The following is an 18943-nucleotide window of genomic DNA, read 5'->3' as shown; positions in this document are numbered from 1 at the left end:
CTTCCCTTTCAAGTTAACAATTAGTCTTAATTTATTTCTTCTTAATATTTTCCCCAATGTAAGGTACTCTGACCATTAGATTAAATTACATAAGCTACTTCGATTTGTTTTGCGGTTAAAGTGTTCTTTTTTTGGGGGGGGGGCAAATGGAAGAGAGGAGATAAAGTCAGCGGAAGTAAATGTGTTTACGAAGTTTTTGCAGCAATTTAAGTTTTACGTAACATCTTTCTATGTTATTTACTTGCTGTACGTGCCGTATATTTATTTCCGTATATAAGCCGATAGATTTTTTACTTCTGATGTTTGGAGGTCCACGTTCAAAATGATTTATAAGTAGTTCGATCAAAAATGATATCTCAGATTAAATAATTAAAAATTATTTTTATTTTATTTAATCCCAATAAACATAAGCGATATTGCACAACATCAGTATCCGAGATTGAACTTTCTAGGAATTCTCCGAAGTCACTAATTTACACAAAGTTCAATCAAATGTCATCGTCCTCCATTTCATCATTAACATTGCTGTCATCGGCTTCATATATAAAACATGTTCAATTCCATCCTTTGTACTGCTAAAAAAAAAGTGAGAACTTTTATTTTGAAACTAACAGTCCTTAATTTAGAAGTCAAACAACAAAAATCAGCGTTATATTTGCAAATTTTCACAGGACTAGTTTCGATCGTTTTATTATTTAATTAGATAAGATAAAATAAGAATGGCTCGACAGGAGTTAAGCTACTGGCGCCATCTATTGAAGAAACGAGAACTAAAGCATAATTTCCTTAAAGTTTGAAGGCAAAGATGGATTGGAATTAGGGTCGTTAACAAGAACATAAAGATTTTTTTTAAACGTTAAACGCCTCTAGAAAATCTAATTCACCAATAGAAGATGTCTTTTGAATAATTTTGGCTGCAGGCTGTTTGACTTCTAAATTAATACTTGTTTGGAGTTTTATTTTATCTTAGTTAACAGTCATTGTTGTGTTGCTAAATTAGCCTGGTAATAGCAGAGCCGGTTACCATAGTCTTGAGCCAGTGTTCGAATACCAGGCAAGGAATGTATGTTTGTAAATGCATATTCATATATATTGACTCGCATTCAGTTCAGAAGATAGTGTAGTCTTATTACAGGTGCAAGAATTATTCTGCTGAAATATATCCATAGGATGACGCATAAATAAAGCTATAATTTAAATAATAAATAACTTTTTTTTTTTCCTTTCAAAGTTATTTAATTTTTGCCTTTTTTGACATTAAATGCAATGCATGGAAATGGAATAAAATAACTAAATGTTACATTATGTTGTAAAAATGAGATGTGGTAAATGGCGGCCATATTTAGCCTCGACTTGGTCTACTCTGTCCGGGGAATTTTCGTCACTTCCTGTTACAATTTTGAGTCCGAACGCTTGAGTTGCTCATCGAATTTAGCTTTTTAATATGTTATATGGTTTAATTATATGTATATTCTTTCCTACTAAGTAGACCCAAAGATAAAAAGTCTGTGATTGTTAAGTCTGGTATTCGTCGTGGTAGCCAGTTAAAATTTGAAAACTGGAAAATTATGTGTTTGCTAAAAATTTCTCTCACAAGCCACTGTTTGTTGCTGAAAATGCTGAACCAATCAGTAATTTGTGGAAGCGCTGGATGGTAGTTTCCTTGAGTCAAAATAATAGAATGTTGATTTCCAAATTAAACGTTGAAATAATTTTGAAATCGTGGCGAGGTCTGGATAAAATTAGACCAAACAAATGTTTGACTTATATTTTGGAAAAAAAAAAAAAGTGAAAGAAACTTAAAATGTCCTACATTCATTGAGAAAAAAGGGTCTTCAAAATGTTGTTCATTTTGCCTTCAAAAAAGCTATTTCATTATTAAATATAACCGTAATAATCTTATTAAAAACCCTATTATTTCATTTCATCTTTCTATCAGTTACAAAATCGTATCAAACTTCTATCAGTAAAATTCGATTCTTTAAGGTTCCATATCTGATTTAAATTCTTGGGGAATCAAAAGTATATCTTGTCTCTGTAATCAATGTTGTAAAACTTTACAGAGTCATTAAATTCTACCAATTTTGTTTAATGATGAAGAAGGAAAAAGGAGAACGGAAAACATTTATTACGCGAAAACATTTGGTTAAGGAGTACGAGTAATCATCAGTTAATTCTGATTAATTAAATGAATTTCAACTTACCTAGTTACTATCGCCAGCTTATCTTCTCCCGTCGTTTTTCCTTTCCCATTCTTTCGTTTAGACTGGGGAAAAATAGCTGTTGTATTATACCTAACTCAATTCAAATAAGTGTGCTTGCATAGAATAAATTTTGTTTCCAAGGGACGATACTAGCTTTCAGCTTTGAATTATTTATTGCAAGCTATATGTAAATGCTGAATTTTTGCTAATAATTAAAAAAAATACTTATTGATACGGAAAGGCATGGTGATGTACATAGTTATGATATAGAATATTCCATTTTAATTATTAGTCCAAAGGGATTTGAATCCCGAAGGACTATTAGTTTCGTTTTGGCATTTTGCGTCGGACTCATAAATGTCGGTTCAATTTTCAAACTGTTGCCACAAAATGTTAGAGTCCTGCATTATATTTGAAGAAATTAAATAATGAAAAATCTGCATAAATGTATGTATATTTCTCGTGTTGTGATAAAACAACGGTACATAGAGTCATCGAATTTTGAATAACGTAATCCTCCAACGAATATGAGCATGTGGAAGACCAAATTTGAAATTTGAAATTTGTTTTATGATCGATTTCCTATTTTTTAAAACTTTGACGAATTTTCAATTAACAAACTCAAGGATTTCAAAGCGAGCAATGGCAACGTTGTGCAGAAAAAACATTTTTATCTCCAGCGCGTGAGTCTCTGTATCGGAAATTCTAAAGATATGCTCGTTTTAAAACTATTTTGCGATATTGCTGTTGCACTGGATCTTATGGTTTAAGTGCGAGGAACATGATATTTAATAAAGAAAGGTAACACACAAAATGTTAAAAAACGCCCCTTTGGACGTAATTTAAAATCTGAAACATTTCAGATTTTTTTTTTTTTTTTTTTGAAAATTTTAAAGTGCGCTTTGATTGGTATAGTGGTTAGTGTAGTTGGTTGCCGTATCGTTTGGCCCAGGCTCGAATCCTCGAAGGCTTGGTAAATGTATAGTGACTGTGAAGCATGTGGGGCATTTAAAATGTGCGGCAAACCGAAAGTCCTCTCGACTGACTGGTTTGCTGGCAGGGAAAGAGGGGTGGAAAACCTTTGGACCCGTTCAGTTGGGATTATCCTTCAAAACTGGGACGCGATAAGGCCAAGTCGTACTTTCACAGATAAGATTTCCGAAGCTCATGCCAAAGACAACAGCATCTCGGTGCGATAAAATTCATAGATTAGCGCAGGTTTTACTCTCGGAGAAGTGAGATAAGTCACAAAAAAGATCCCATATAAAATTACTAGAATTTTTTAGTTCAGACGGGAGGTTTTAATGCTTTTATTATAATATCTAATTTAAATATTCTGATTATACCTAATTTAATCTATTTTACTATTAATCCGATTCAGTACATTAATAAATGATGCTATTATCGATGGAAAGTTTTTCAATTTTTATTTATATCGGAATTATTATTTCATATTAAGCTATCGCTAATAAAAGTGATTAATAAGAATCTTTTTTTTTTAAATTATCTTTTTAGTTCGGTCTAACATAATTATAAACTGGGAATATAATAAAAATTTCCGATTAATTTTTTGTTTTATTGTTTTGTGTGATTCATACCATTTAAAGTGATGCTATTTTAAGAGAATATAATTCGCGTCTTCCATTTCTGAGACATTTATCATATTTGAAATAATTTAATGAATGAAAGTTCCTCTTATATTCTTATCTTGTATATCTCCGTCTCACTCTTCACAAGTGACATTTTCGACTGCAGAATAGGTTCTTCGCATTGCTGGGCCTTAGTGTCGCCAAAGATTATCACCTTTGCTAGATTGCGTCTTGCTGGTGCGTACGTAGCTTGGCTTTCCACTTCAATAGCGATTCACTAGAGCGTCTGTCATTGTCTCGGACGAGATACTCTGTGTATTCAGGAACTGGAAGGATTATGCTCCGTTTAGGACTCGTATTCTAAGCTGTGTGTCGTGCTCTCATTAAGAACTGACCGGCAGTCACGTGAGTGTTAGTCGGCAAATGGATGTCCAGAAATCAGGCACATCAGCAACCGTGGCATTTGACTGTTCAGGCGTTTGCGAGATTAAATTGCTTTGCCTTCTATCGACGCTTTATTACAATGCTCCTTAAGAGGGCAGTATCGCGCCTTTGGAGGTATTTGAATTATCTTTGGAAAGGAGGGCGAGAGGAAGCAAGGGATGTCAGTGAATATATTTTGGAGTAATTATACTCGCAGTAATTTATAACATCAGATTCAATTTATCCAGTGCTTCAACATATTGCTTACAAATAGCATTACACTTTAATTCCCCTCAAAAAATATTATTCAAAGAATCATGTTTATTGAAAAGAAGTTTTAGCACTATTAAATAAACTTTTTTGATAAGACAAAGAAATCTGATTGCTAAAATGTGTTGAAGGTGGGACTGACACTGATTAATCCCAGCTCAAATGTTGTTATACTATTTATTTTTTAATAAGTTCATCCAACCCGTTTGTTCAATATTAAAATATTTGTATTAGTATTGCGTTATATTATTTTTACTCTTCTTGCCAATATGTGTATGTATATGTAACATTTTTTACAAAGGAAAAAGGCATTTTGTATTATTTATATAAGCTATATCATATTAGTTTAGCGAGATTATGGCAAAGCTTGCGAGGACTATCTAAGTGTAGGGATACCTGCAGGGAAGGTTTTTAAGGAAAGCATTGACTCATATTCGCGGTGCACAATATTTGTCATAAGTCCGTTGTGCAAATGATCCACTGAAATAAGTTTAATGTTACGTCTTCAATAACTGCCGGTTTTCTTTATTAAATAAATGCATACGTCTGCATATATTACTGATCAATATGCGATAGGAATTCTTAAGAAAGGGTTGAAGAGACGCTGGAGTGCATCAAAGTACTCTTAGTGACATCGTCCTGTCACTGACCTGGACTCTGAAATTATGTGTTAAAGCCTATAAAATCGAAAATATGCGTCCCGGTTAGACGAAGTAGGTTAAAATGTGACTGAAACCAGGTACGATGAAAGGACGAGGAAACCAGGAATCCAGCACAGTATCAAAACTGCTAAGAATTAACAACCTCTCTGCCCGCTGTCGACACGGTAGCTCAAAAAGTGGTTTCGACATCTGGGAAAGATCCTATACAGGTGCCTAAAATAATAATTTTAATAAAATCCTTTCACTGTTCATTACACGTCGTTGCTAATTATAACCTTGTAAGACCTATCTCTGTTATCCCACATAAACTAAATTAGATCCTACGATGAACCTGGCAAATTACCAGCACAGAAGAAAGGCCGAGAAATAACCCTTTATTAATTCAAACTAATTTATCAGAAAGGCACGGATTTTGTGCGTTACAAAAACACTATCCACTTGTGGTAGGAATTAAAACGTAGAATATAATACAAGTCAAACCTGAAATAAATAGTCCAAGAATGCACTTAAATTTACGCTTAAGAGGTGGACTCACAGAAATCTAACTGGCGTGATACGAATCTGATAGGCTTACTAGCGTGACCGCGAAATAACAACGAAACGTGCGCTTGGCTAGCTCTGAATAAACTGAGATATTCACACGATTAAATAGCATTTCACTTAACTTTAAATTTACATCCTGGCGAGAGAATGTGAGGGGAAGTTGAGAAGTTTAGAACAGGAAATCAAACTTAAAATAAATTTGTTATGCAAAATAAGGAAAACTCTACAACCTTGGCTATATTATGCAGTATCGATTACATGCCGGTGCCGATTTTATACCATGCCCTGTCATGTTGATCATCAGCCGTGTTGATGCTGTATCATATATTTGCGGTAATTCTTAGATGACAAATATGCATCAAATCTCGTACTCATTGTTAGATCATTATCAAAACTTATATTTCATTATGTTAGTCGTATGACCGTAACTAATGCCAGTTGTATGCTGGTGCCGATTCTGTGTCTTATCGAGCTTGTGCCTCACATTGTCACATCGATCGTATTACGTGCTGCTGTTATATCGAAAGAAAGAAGAGCGTTATATAGAAAGATGAAGAAATCCCATTTCCAAGAAGCAAGAAATGCATCTTATTTTAATTATTCGAACGAAAAGCAATTTACAAGAGAAAAATGTTAACATTGGAGAATAAATATGGACAACATTGTGCACAGAAAATAGAGATACACAGGGAATCATTAAATGTGTGAGTAAAACATTTAAAACACCACCACCAAGACTTCCTTCAACAATACTACATCAAGATCTTGAAACAATCTATACAAAAATTCAGGGATGATCCAAATCACTTCCTCGTCCATTGCTTGCAAGCAAATAAATATAAAGCTCCCAGAAACCAATCTATGAGTATGTCAACTGTAATAATAAATAAATACCAAATCAAACCTTCTGACCGCAAGGCCGTATATAAAAGACCAAGATACTTTTTGTGACATCTTTAAGAAAGTTTATGTACGTGCATCGAAATATATGTAAAAAAAAAATTAAGGCAATGATACCTCAGTACCTGTGACATTTTGTCATTAAAATCAAGAAAATACCTTTCTCTCATTGCAGTTTTGGGAAATAGGGGATTTCTTTGCGACCCCCCACGCTGATTAGAGAATCAGGGAGGGAGGGGAAAGCGATTATCTCATATTTCTCAAGTAGAGGAGAGAAAATATGTGCACCACATTAAACATACAGTTATATATTATCAGGAAAAGTCAACAGAATAATGATTCTGTATTATTAAACGAGGTGTGGTATAATAAAAATTGATATCTTACGCAAAAGAGCTTAATATAAAGAAAATTTGTATAAATGAACATTGCATAGAGTAATTTTTACATTGTATTAAAGAACTTTGCATAAATGAAATTTTATCAATAAAATTTCTAAATTTCTACACAAATATACTTTGGATAAAAGAACTGTAAATCGAATAGTACATAGCAAAGAACTTTACACAGCATAAAAGAACATTAAGAGTCGTCATATAAACGATTTAATTGATTGATGACAACACTTGATGAAGAATGAAAACACAATTTATTAGCCAGTATTATAAGGTATTTCTCCCACTTCCCTAGCGTGCTTTCGTGGTGTAACGGTAGCACGCTGGGCCGGTATTCCAGAGGTCCATGGTTCGATTCCCGGCGAAGGCGGTTGCATATTTTTCATCTTTTCTGCTTCCAATTAACCTAATGACTCTACAGTATTACTCAGGATAGCTCCAAAAATCACGTTTACAGCCATCGAAAAACTATGACAAGCACGCTGAAACAATCAGCAACCCAGTGTTCAGGCTATCAGGCTTATAACTATGAAGACAGCTTCACGGCAAAACACTAGAGTACGGCTCTCGACACGGTTCGGTCGTTCTCGGAACTCAACGTTTTCTCGAGACTCTTCACACTACAGCTCGCCATGCACTCGCCGATACACTCGATAGACTCAAAGATGTACACTCTCGATGCACCAACTCCCGATACACTCAACACTAGATTGACGATCAACTCGATAGACTAGGCTAGACACTTGATCAACTGTTACTCCGCGTACAGGCAGAGTTTTTGTAACTTTTGGGTTACTTTTGAGAACATTTTGGGCTAAGCTGGTAAGAATTCGTTCTAGAATGTTCTCCATCCCTCCACGGCATATCCCAAATTTTGTCGCCAAATGGGCGATTTCGCACCAAATATGCAACCCTGTCATCCCTTGCCATTTTCTGGCAACCCCAAACCCGCCTTGAGGGGATGCTATTTTACTACAGCTGGGCATTTCCTAACAATATATGATATTTGAGGTAATTCTGGGAAATATGACAAGGATGCCTGAAACCTCTTACACATTGTTAGATCATTAGCAAAATTTATGTTTTATTGAATCAATTGTATCTCAATAACTAGTGTCAGTTGCATGTGAGTTGTGTCGCTTCTATGCCGTATCGACGCTACACTGTGTTCATCCTGTGCAGTGTCAATTCTGCGCAGTGAGGATCCATGAAAGTAAGGCCGATAAAAGCTAGAGAATTTTTATTTTAAAACTATTTTATACTTGGAAAAACTGTGGCCAAGTACGGGGTCTGAAATTTAGCTGTCCACAGAACACGCTAGTATTTTCTAAATTGTAAGTAATATGAATTAATTATTGTATTCAATTTTTTAAAACCGTATAAGTTCGACAATTTTCCAGATGATCATTCTAATATTGAAAATATCTTTCAAAAAAGTTTGGGCTGTTATGTTATTACTCTATATTTATTTTCTGGAGATCTTGGCAAATGTTGGCACTACACGAAACAGTGCACTGCCCTATATCGGTGATCGATAACACTAGTGTTCTTCCATTTTATAGTTAACATTATTTTAATTATTTAACTAAATTTACTGCAGCATTCCCTCCAGCCAACAGAGGATTTACGCCTGTGTCTCTCAACCTGTTGGACAATGGCAGTAGCGAGCATCAGTAATTTTCGGTTGAATTTTATTTTAATAATTTAGCTAAATTCAGTGTGCTTCTATACACCGATGACCATGAATCTAGAGATGACCGGTGATCAGCAGTCACTAGTGAGGATTAACGCTGCCCAGCTGTTTAATATTGATGTTAGCGGCGTCGTTCTGAAATGTTTTGATTGCTACATTACATTGTGTTTCCATGCCTTTATCATCATTGTGAATTAATGCGACTCATCAAGCAATACGGCTTATCATCAGTACGACATGCTATTGGGATAAATTAACTGTAAGATTAAATTAACCTTTTACGTGGCCTTACAAACAGAGAGCTGTTAGAACGCCTTTTGCAGTTTTGTAAAACGTAAAACCCTTAATTTAATTTTCAGATTAATTTATTTGACAAAATTAGCGGCTTAACACTTTGGATAGTTTACTGACAATTTTGTGGTTACCTTGTTGGGAGTGTTCGAGAAGTTTACTTCATTTTATTATAATAATGTATCTAAACTTATAAGTGGGGCGTAACTGTCTAAGTTCTGTAAATCGCCGGTAAGCAATGACCTTCGGATTAATTTTATTTTAGTAATTTTTCTAATTTTAAACGTATTTCAATTAAAGTGTAAAATCAACAATTTTTATTAAATTATTACTTAAATTGGTAAGAGGTGTTTCTGACGCTATATATTCGATACTCCCTACAGAATGATTTGATATTTAGTATATTTTGGAATTAGCATAAGGTGTTTGTGATATACAGTCTCACCATCCGCTGCCATTTTTGTGTATAACATGTTATCATTATGGCTGATATTTTGTTAATTATTTCCTTCATTTAATAACAATGACATTTTAATAAAAGGTCCAGCGTTATTCATACTGACTGTATTTTCTGTTTTCCGAGTTTCATAATCTTAGAAAAAGCTTTTCTGCAGCATAATTCGCAGCATTCTAGCGATAAATTTCTTTTGTTGCCTTTTCTGTTTCATTTTTAAAGGGAAGCAGCTCATAAACTCAGAAAAATGGCATTTCTTTAATAAGTGGTGAATAATTGTGTCTCGAGTGAAGATGATAACTTCGTTTCCGTAAATAACGGACCCCGACCGTTACGCTTCATTTCTTCTATTCTTTCATTTATTTCTTCTTTCTGCAAGGCCTTTTCTGAAGGGGTGGGGCGAATTATTTACTACGATACGGGACTAAGGGGGGATAAGTCTTTATTCTTCTTCATGTGAGTTGGGTGGGTAACAAAAAGACGCGGGGGGTCAACACCATAAAATAAAAGAAATCGAAGCTTAATTGGCGCTCTTGAATTTTCTTGCTGAGGAGCGGATCGGTTAAGAACGGGAAGTAATTCTGCTTGCCACGGTGTTCCAGTAATCATAGGTTGTGGCATTCTTTAAGTTTACGTAGCAAAAGGGACAATCTTTTTTTTTTTTTTTTTTTTCTCTTTCTTTTTGTACTTGTTTTAGATACTACTGCTGTAAAGAGGACAACATTTCTGAATCGTTTTTTATTCATTGTTTTCTTTACGCTTTCCTTAGTCAATGTTTTGCGTATCTCAGAAGGAAATCGGTGAACTCTGGTTCGGGAAATTTCCTTTTATAGCATTTTGATGAAAATATCTTTTCTTTGTAATGAAGAAGAAAATTCTTACTAAAATTTTATTCTAAGACACTGCTTTAGCGTTTTTTTAATCAATATTTTCTTTTTATTGTTCATTGTTATTTCGTACTTTATTCGGAGCTTTTGTTATACACGATTAATCTCACTCTCTGCTCTTTCGACGAAACAACTTATATCATGTTCTAAGGTATATTTTAATTTAGTGAACCTTTACTGGCTTATCTTGCGTCAACTTACAACTCCCTACCAGAATGAGTTTTTAGAATAACGTTGAATGCAGATAAGGAAGAGAATAGTATTTCTGTCAAGTTCAACTGACTTCGACAGAGAGAGCTAGGATTCCTCAGTAGCGCCCTTTAGCCTACGTCTCTCTAAGCTATTGTTACGGTCGGCCGTATTACGTGCCTTTTGATAATTCGTCGGCTAGTTTGAGATTACGGGCCAACTCTATTAGAATTGTGTTAGCTTTGGCTAAATCTTTTAGTTAGTCATTAGTTAGTTCTTATTTCTTACGTTTGAGTTCAAGCCCAAGTGGAGCCTTTGCCGTACGCCTGAAGAAAGGGGCCGACTGTAAATCTTATTTTGAGTGAATGAAGGGTAATTAACCCTTCTTTAGTTTACGCTTTCTGTTCTTGGAACTAAGCGATTATTCGCCTAGCAGTTCATTAGGTTCCTCGACAGTTAATTGAACAGAATAAAAGTGATTAACTCTATAATGTAAATAATTAAAGACAATGTGTTAGGTAGATAAAAATAAATCTTGAACTGAAATTTATGCGACATATTTAACTTTTCGGATGCATTCATTTACTTTTTTTAAGAGTGAGGAAGACTGTGAAAGTTTATTTTCATTTTCTTGAACTGAAATCTTGAACTGAATCTTGAACTGAAATTTATGCGACATATTTAACTTTTCGGATGCATTCATTTATTTTTTTTAAGAGTGAGGAAGACTGTAAAAGCTTATTTTTATTTTTACTACAATGATCCGCATAAAGATGATAAAATTCATGTGCGTTCGGCACACAAATTGGAATTTAAAGGCCGGCGCCAGACAATCGAACCCTTACGAGGTGTGAGACGACATGCTGTGATACTATAGAAGCAGTCACGTCTCCAATAATGCCTACTTGATTACATAAATCGGAACTTCATGTCCAGTGTCAGAGAATGTCATCAGTCTGCAACCTGTCTTACCACTAAAGCCTCTCGTTTTAGAGGAGTCATTGGATTTAACTGTGGTTCTCGCTTTTCATAAAGGATAGTCTGATGCTAGAAGCTTTCGAGATTTCTCATGCTTTGACCAATGTCATTCATATTCAAGAGAAAAATTTCTTCTTTCGCACTAGAAGTTTTGCACCACCACTAAGGATGCCATAACAGTTCATAGTGGATTTATTGTGAATTAATTAAAAAATGTACTATCAGTCACCTGAGTAGCTTGTTTCCCAATAGTTAAATGAAAGCTTTTTAAAAGAATTTTTTTTATTCATTACTGCTGTTAAAATTGCATTTTTTTAAAAAGCATTCTTAAGTTTGATGAACCAAAAGCAGTGACACAATCTCTGCAATCACTGAACTCAGACACTGAACACGATCTCTGCAATCTTTATCATTAATTAAAGCTCACGAAAGTTTTAACTAAAGGAAATGATTTGAATTGTCTTTTACCGAGACGCATTGGCAAACTCGAAAATTACCGTCAGCCTTCGATAAGAACTTTAAATTGAAATCTTTACTAAATACTGTGAAGTTTTACGTTCTGATATTAGCAGATCATAGGATGTAACAATAAATTATACTATGATGTATGCCAGTCTTCGATTACAGCGGTCAAGTGGTAAAGCCGCTGAACACCGGTAGTTTAGTCTGGGACTTGAATCTCTGCTAACGGGCTGGTTGCATGGGCTTTTTCATGGTTCTCACCATGTGCAATGCGTATACGAACCAGTTTCCGTTAGAAAGCCCTCCACGAATGCATCCCTTCCATTTAGCAGATCGCCCTCTAGTGCTTTAGCTAAATAAACCAAACTAAAACCTCTGCTCGGCAGTGCACGTGGTTAGGTTGGGTTAAATAACCTGAATGTGGCAAAACACACGAAGACTAGCTGTTTAAGTTGAAAGATGTATTTGTGGAGGATTTTCTAAATAAAATTTATTTCAGTATGACTGATGCATTAATTTGCTCTACAGTTTAAGGATTTACTGTCTCCTAATCATATCAATTGGTTATTCCTGTTCTTACACTATTTAATAAATGTTAAAACAATTGCAGATTATTTCATCGAAAAAAAAAGTTGAAATGCTTATCTTTGATCGAATAGAAGCGACATAAGTTAGACATACAATATATATAGTATGTTGATTACGTGACCACCCCGAATGCAAGCAGTGAACGTAGAGTATTTCATGTAGCATTTATTTCTATTTCCCTTCTCGGAGAGGGAGAAAAAAAGCGCGTTTTTATCGCTTTAGAAGGTCATGCGAGATCGAGACCATTAGGTAGTTAACGCAGCCATGCTTGAAGCAAATTCGTTATCTCCTTATTCGTGGTCGTTAACTTTCAGAATTAATTGCTCGAATAATATTTATGACATGCATATGCATTATTCAATGTCCTCCTCCATATGCTGGGTACGCGAAACCTCAGAGAATAATATTAAATACTTTTTCCCTTCTTTTTTCTCTTTTTTTCTTACATTTTTGCATGGACTGCAAGGCGTCTGTACCTGTAAAAGCTTATCTGTATTTAAAACTTTTTAAATGTAATTTTCCCCTTTTTGTTTTTTCGGGCATCTATAAAGCAATTTTCTCAAGAGTATGCTAAGTTTATATTTTATCGAGAATATTACTGGCCGAGAACACGTTAAGCTTTCTAAATAAATCGTCTGTGTGTTAAAGCACTGTACCGAAAATATGTACACTAATTAAATATTTTCGAAAAAGTTTGACGTCGTCTTATTGCTTAGGCTATTCAATAATGGGGAGACACGCAAGGGTATCTGTTTATTTCTAAGGAAAGGAAGGGTTTTAAAGGTTTTTACTGTATTCTCATGACACACGAGGAATACACTATTACTGAAGGATGACCTATCGAGGGGGTTGTTCAAAGAATTGATTCACTTGACCGCTGCTTCAAGATTGAATGTGTGTGCGTGTGTTATTATGGCAAAGCCTCGAGGGCTATCTGCCTAAAGGGAGGGATGCCTTTCGTGGAGGACTTTCTAAGGGAAACTGGCTGTATTCGAGCCAGTTTCCCTTAGAAACACATGGGGAACATGGGGAAAACCACGAACATTTACACATGGGGAAAACCACAAAAACGCCCATGCAGCCAGCCCAATCTCGGGATTCGAACCTCGGACCGAACTACCAGTGTTCAGCGACTTTACCGCTCGGCCGCTGGTGGGCCAAGATTGAATGAATGGAGCCAATTTATCCTTCATGCCAGCGGCAGAATCCACCTGTGTAGACCCTACCTCGAATCAAAAAATAAAAATAAATAAATAAATAAATAAAAATAAAGAAACTGAATAAATTACGTCCAAAGGGGCGTTTTCGTTTTTTTAACGCTTTCTGTGTTATCTTTATTTATTAAATATGTTCTTCGCACTTAAACCATTAAATTCAGTTCAAGAGCAATATCGCAAAATAATGTTAAATTGAGCATATCTGTATATCTTTAAAAATTCCGATATACAGTCTCACGCGCTGGAGATAAAAATGTTTTTTTCTGTACAACGTTGCCATCCCAACGTTGCCGAAGTCCTTTTGTTTTAAACAGATGCGTAACACTTCCTCCTGTTTCATAGAGTTTAGCGGAAGCTGTGATTATTTTTGATTTCATTTCATATGCTGACAGACAGTCGTATTTGGGAAGTCAAGTGTTTTTAACTGAGCGTCTACAAATAGTCTGGTCAAATGTTTATTAAATCTAATTTTAGCATTAATTTTCTCTCTTCATTTATCTGATGTGATATGTATTTGCTAACCGAGCTCATGTAGCAGTTTCTGTGAAATATAGCCGCTGTCCAATTATTTTCATGCCTGACAGAACCAGCTTTCTGAAATTTACGTCTCTTGCATACATTTTTGATAGTCCACGACAGGTAATCGTAATTATAACGTGGGCAATAATTTTTGGTTGGTTCTCTCATTATATCGCAGCAGAAATACTGAACAGATGAACAGATTACTTTGCTGCGAATTTTTATGAAAATGATACTGGAAAATAGCATAAAATGTAATTAAAGCTAAAAGTAATCTAACAGCTATAGTACAAATTAAAAATATGCAGGAAGAAAGTTGAAATTCGCGGAAGATTATTCCGTGGAGTATTAGAAAATTCGCAACCCATTGCTATTCTAATTATAATTCTACAAGAAACATTACTCATAAAATTCGCGACACGAATGATAATAAGGAATAGAAAGAAATAAAGAACTTAACGAAACTCTATCACCGTGCTTCGGTTCGTAGGACCGAAGCACGGTGATAGATTCCGATATCGAATTTATCAGGTTCGAATGCTTGGATAAATAAAAAATAAAAGCTATAAAAAGGTTAAAATATTATGATTTAAGACCGTCATCATAAATAATGACGGATAGTGTGAGAACTGTCGGGACTTAGTAACGATGGTCGTTCTGGGATTAAATTACGAGTTCTGTGAATTCAACATTCCATCAAGCAAGCAGTGATGACTGGGAAGCCACTTATACAGGGTCTCTAAGAATACTAATTTCATCATTCAGCCTAGTAGCAACTAACTTTTTTTAAAGAAGTTAAAAAGTTTCTGATATGTCTAGAATTTACTGAAATTGATAATCACTTATTTTGGTTTTATAGAAATCGCTTTTCTCTTAAAAGTATCAAAATGGCGTAGTTTTATAAAAAAATTCATTGTACTTGGTATTATTTATTGATGGTGAGAATAATTTTCTGAAGAAACGCGTCTTCTGTGGAGGAAATTTTATTAAAACGTGTTGGATGGGAAAGGCCTAATATCTTTCTCTTACATGTACACTGCGAAAAAATAAAGGAGGGGGTTGTTCAGTTTTATATCTCCTGTTCTACTGGGCCGAATGACGAAATTCAAATTGCGTTTTTCATGTCGTGAAGCGCGAGTTAGGATATATATTTGATTTATGTATAGTATTTTCCTACCATAAGTATTTTGACACAAAAACGGACTTTTTCTAAAATAACATACTAATTTTTTCCATATTTCGATTCTACGACTCAAATTATGCCAGATTGCCATGCTGTATAAAAATCGCAAGAGTAGTTTTTAAAAAATTAGCTCTGAAAATTTTAGCTCCTCCATGTTAGTTGAATTTGGTATATATTTATTAATATCTCCTTTTTATATTAAACTTTTTTATTCTTCCTTTCACATTTCGAAATTTAGGTTCATTCCAAATAAAATTCACCCAATTTTTATGATTTATTTTTAAAATTTGTATTTTTAAGGGATTTTTATAAATTTTTCGAAAAGATTTTGAATTATAACCTAAAACATTTTTACCATTATCTTAAAGTAGATGTATTTCTAGCATACCTACAAAAAATCGAGTTTTATATTCAAAATTTCCTGAGATATACGTGAATTTACATATTGGTGTGTTTTGAAATTTGACACATTCGTTATAAGCGATATAACGCCAAATGTGCTGTATACACTTTGTTAAAATTATTTGAAAGTGTGAGCGATGACTTTTTTCCCGCTCCTGTACAATGGAAAAAAAAAAAAAAAAAAAAAAAAAAAAGGAAAGGAAAATAGGTTGTCATAAATTAATAAGTTCGCCAAGTGAACTATTATTGGCGTAAACTGAAAAAAATGCGCCAAGATAAATTTTTAAATTTCTCCATAAATTTCTCACCAAAAATTGCAAAATTTAATAGCTAGGCTTAATTTGAGTCGTAGAATCGAAGTATGGAAAAACAAGTTCGATTCTGTGTCAAAATGTCTATAATAGAACAATGCTATATATAAATTTAATATATATCCTAAGTCGCGCTTTCGAGACATGAAAAACGCAATTTGAATTTCGTCAATCGGCCCAGTAGATCGAGATATATAGACCTGTCCCCCCTTTTTCCCCCGCAATTAAGTTCTCTGCAAAGCTTTGGAATTGGTTTTATTCATTTATTTGCAGCGAAGATGCCAAACGTTTAATTGCTGGCAATATTTACTAAGATCTTTCAACTGATCTGCTTAAAATGTTCTCTATGAGTGGAAATTTTTGTTTTATTTTATGGATTCGATCAAACAATAAAGGTTTCTTCCTGCAGCAAGCAACTTGCATAATTAATAAGAACTGAGCCTCGTTTTGTAAAGAAAAGTTAACGTCTTCAAAATCGCTGTCTTATTTGCCATATTGGGCTTCTGGGGACTTTTTTCATTCTAAAGAAATTTTACATAATTTCTTTAGAAAGGCATGATTTTCAGAGCGTTTCAAAAATTCAGTAAATTATGACGAGAGAATTATATTCCAGTATTTGATTATTTTGAAGCCATTTAGAAGTTCTAGGAGCTCTACAGTTCTTTTAGTAGCATTGTTAATGTGTGTATTGGATTTAAAAAGATTTATAGAAACATCTGGTTTTTAATGAATTTTAGGAAGAAGTCATCAATTTACCTATTTTTCCTGCTGATGTAAAGATTCCGGTTATAGAAATTTTATGCCAGTGGTAAAAGGAGATCTACTCAAAAGTGGTTTTATTCAGCCTTTTTCAAAAGATTTAGTAGTATTTGATAGAGAATGTTTTGTTCTATATTTTTCATTTCCGCTTCCTTTCTTTTCTTTTTTTCTCATTGCCTGCCCGTTTATAAACTAGAAAATGAGATCAATTAATGTACGATGTTATTCCCTTTTCATTGAGACATTGTATAGGAAATAAGATAAAATGATGTTATGCATCCTTCTACAGAAGATTTATAGAAATTTCAACAAAACTTTTTAAGACCGAATAACATTTTAAAATGGATTTTATTTTCCTGTGACAGTGCAGTCTGTCATAATCATTTCCAAATAAACGGTAGGTTGACAAATCTTAAACAGTCTGATTGTAATTAAACAGTTTTTATATGGATGATCAGACTTCAGAATTTGTACAGGGAATCGTGTGTGAATTGATTCTGTTTATTCGCAACTTTATTATGACAAAAATAATGCAACTACTTTATAGATTTGCTTTGAATAAAGCTGATCTTCATCTGATCTGAGTCTCATTTATTTAACAACATAGCAAACAGAGTTTAATGTAAATTCTTTTATTTTATTTGAGTCTTGGAACAGCATGCTATAATTTAAAACAAATGGTCATTGACAGATAAACGTACATTAATAGAATAATGTGCTCTTCTTTATAAAAAAGTAATTTTTTAAGTACTTCGAGTAAAAATGAGAAAAGGTGATTATAATTATAGTGCCAGAATTCTCATGCAATCTAGAACAGTGGTCCCAAACTGCCGACCTATGAGAACATTTCAATTATATGTTTTCTACAAGCCTGGTGTTGCAAAGATTTTAATATTTTAATCATTTGAAGTTCGAGTCTATATTATTTTTATTTCCATGAAAAACCATCATGAATAACGCACCAGAAAAATAAATAAATAGAGGTAATTAAGTTTCAATATGAATACAAATCTTATTCAAAGATAAGACGATACAAATTTTATTAACTTTCGCTTGTAAAAAAATGAATAAGCTGAGACAAAATTTATAAGAATTTTTGCACTAAGAATAATTGCTTTGATTGGGAGTGCATTTATACGCAAACAGCTATTTTCCACAGTGGAAAATTAATAAGAAAAGGATCTGATTGACTGATTACAGTCCGTAATGAAAACTTCTGGTAATTTTTCTCCATGGTTATGAACTTCATCAGAATCGCAACTCCATCTAATGTCAAGCTATTGTAAAATAATTATTTACATACAAACTTCTGCATTTTTATTTGTGCGTTGAAGAAAAATTTAATAAATAAAGGAGCCTAAATTGTTATTATTTATTCTGATAGTTTATTCCATTTGGTGTAAATTTTCTCTGAAAGTTTGGAAAGTTTTCATACTTTGCTTATTTTTAGTTTAAATTTAAATAAGTTATTTAATGATTGATTAAACACATTAGAATTATTTGAAAGAAATATCAGTCTAGGAATTTAATATTTAGCTGTCCGTATATTTGAATTACTAAATGAAACAAACAAAAATGTATTATTGGTGCTAAACTTTGAATTTCAGGTAGAAAAGGAATCTAAATTTGAATTTTTCTTTGTGGTATTATTATTATTATTGTTTATGCATATTTTGATAAGTATTTAGCAAGCAAAATTTAAAATTTATTTAAAATATTTTTATTTTAACAAAATTTTACATTTTGTTTAAAAGAAAAAATTCTGGCCTATCAACTGTTTTCAGATTAGTGGCCCGCATGTAATTTGAGTTTGATACGACTGATCTAGATAAACAGCATTTTTTTTTATCATTATGGTATACTTGGAAGTGATTTGAGTATTTGCATTCTTGTTATTAGGGTTTAGGGAAGGGGGTAGCTACTAGGAAAGAGGGGGAGTAGAAGCTTCTGAAAGCGAAGTTTCCAATTTCTGTTTCCAAGACGAATTTTTTCCTACTGGTGCAGATGATTGTTTGTTTGTACAA

General features: G+C 33.7%; 1 protein-coding gene across 2 annotated transcripts in view; it reads left to right on the top strand.

Annotated features, from left to right (window-relative positions):
- The window catches only part of LOC118190059 (tight junction protein 1-like), a 663736-nt gene that overhangs the window by 85260 nt on the left and 559533 nt on the right, over nt 1-18943 (top strand). The window lies entirely within an intron of this gene.

This window comes from Stegodyphus dumicola, chromosome 5 (assembly GCF_044657685.1).
Source record: "Stegodyphus dumicola isolate Sdum_Otavi_A_Nest chromosome 5, ASM4465768v1".
NCBI classification, from domain to species: domain Eukaryota; kingdom Metazoa; phylum Arthropoda; class Arachnida; order Araneae; family Eresidae; genus Stegodyphus; species Stegodyphus dumicola.
This window is presented reverse-complemented; position numbering and strand designations above follow the sequence as displayed.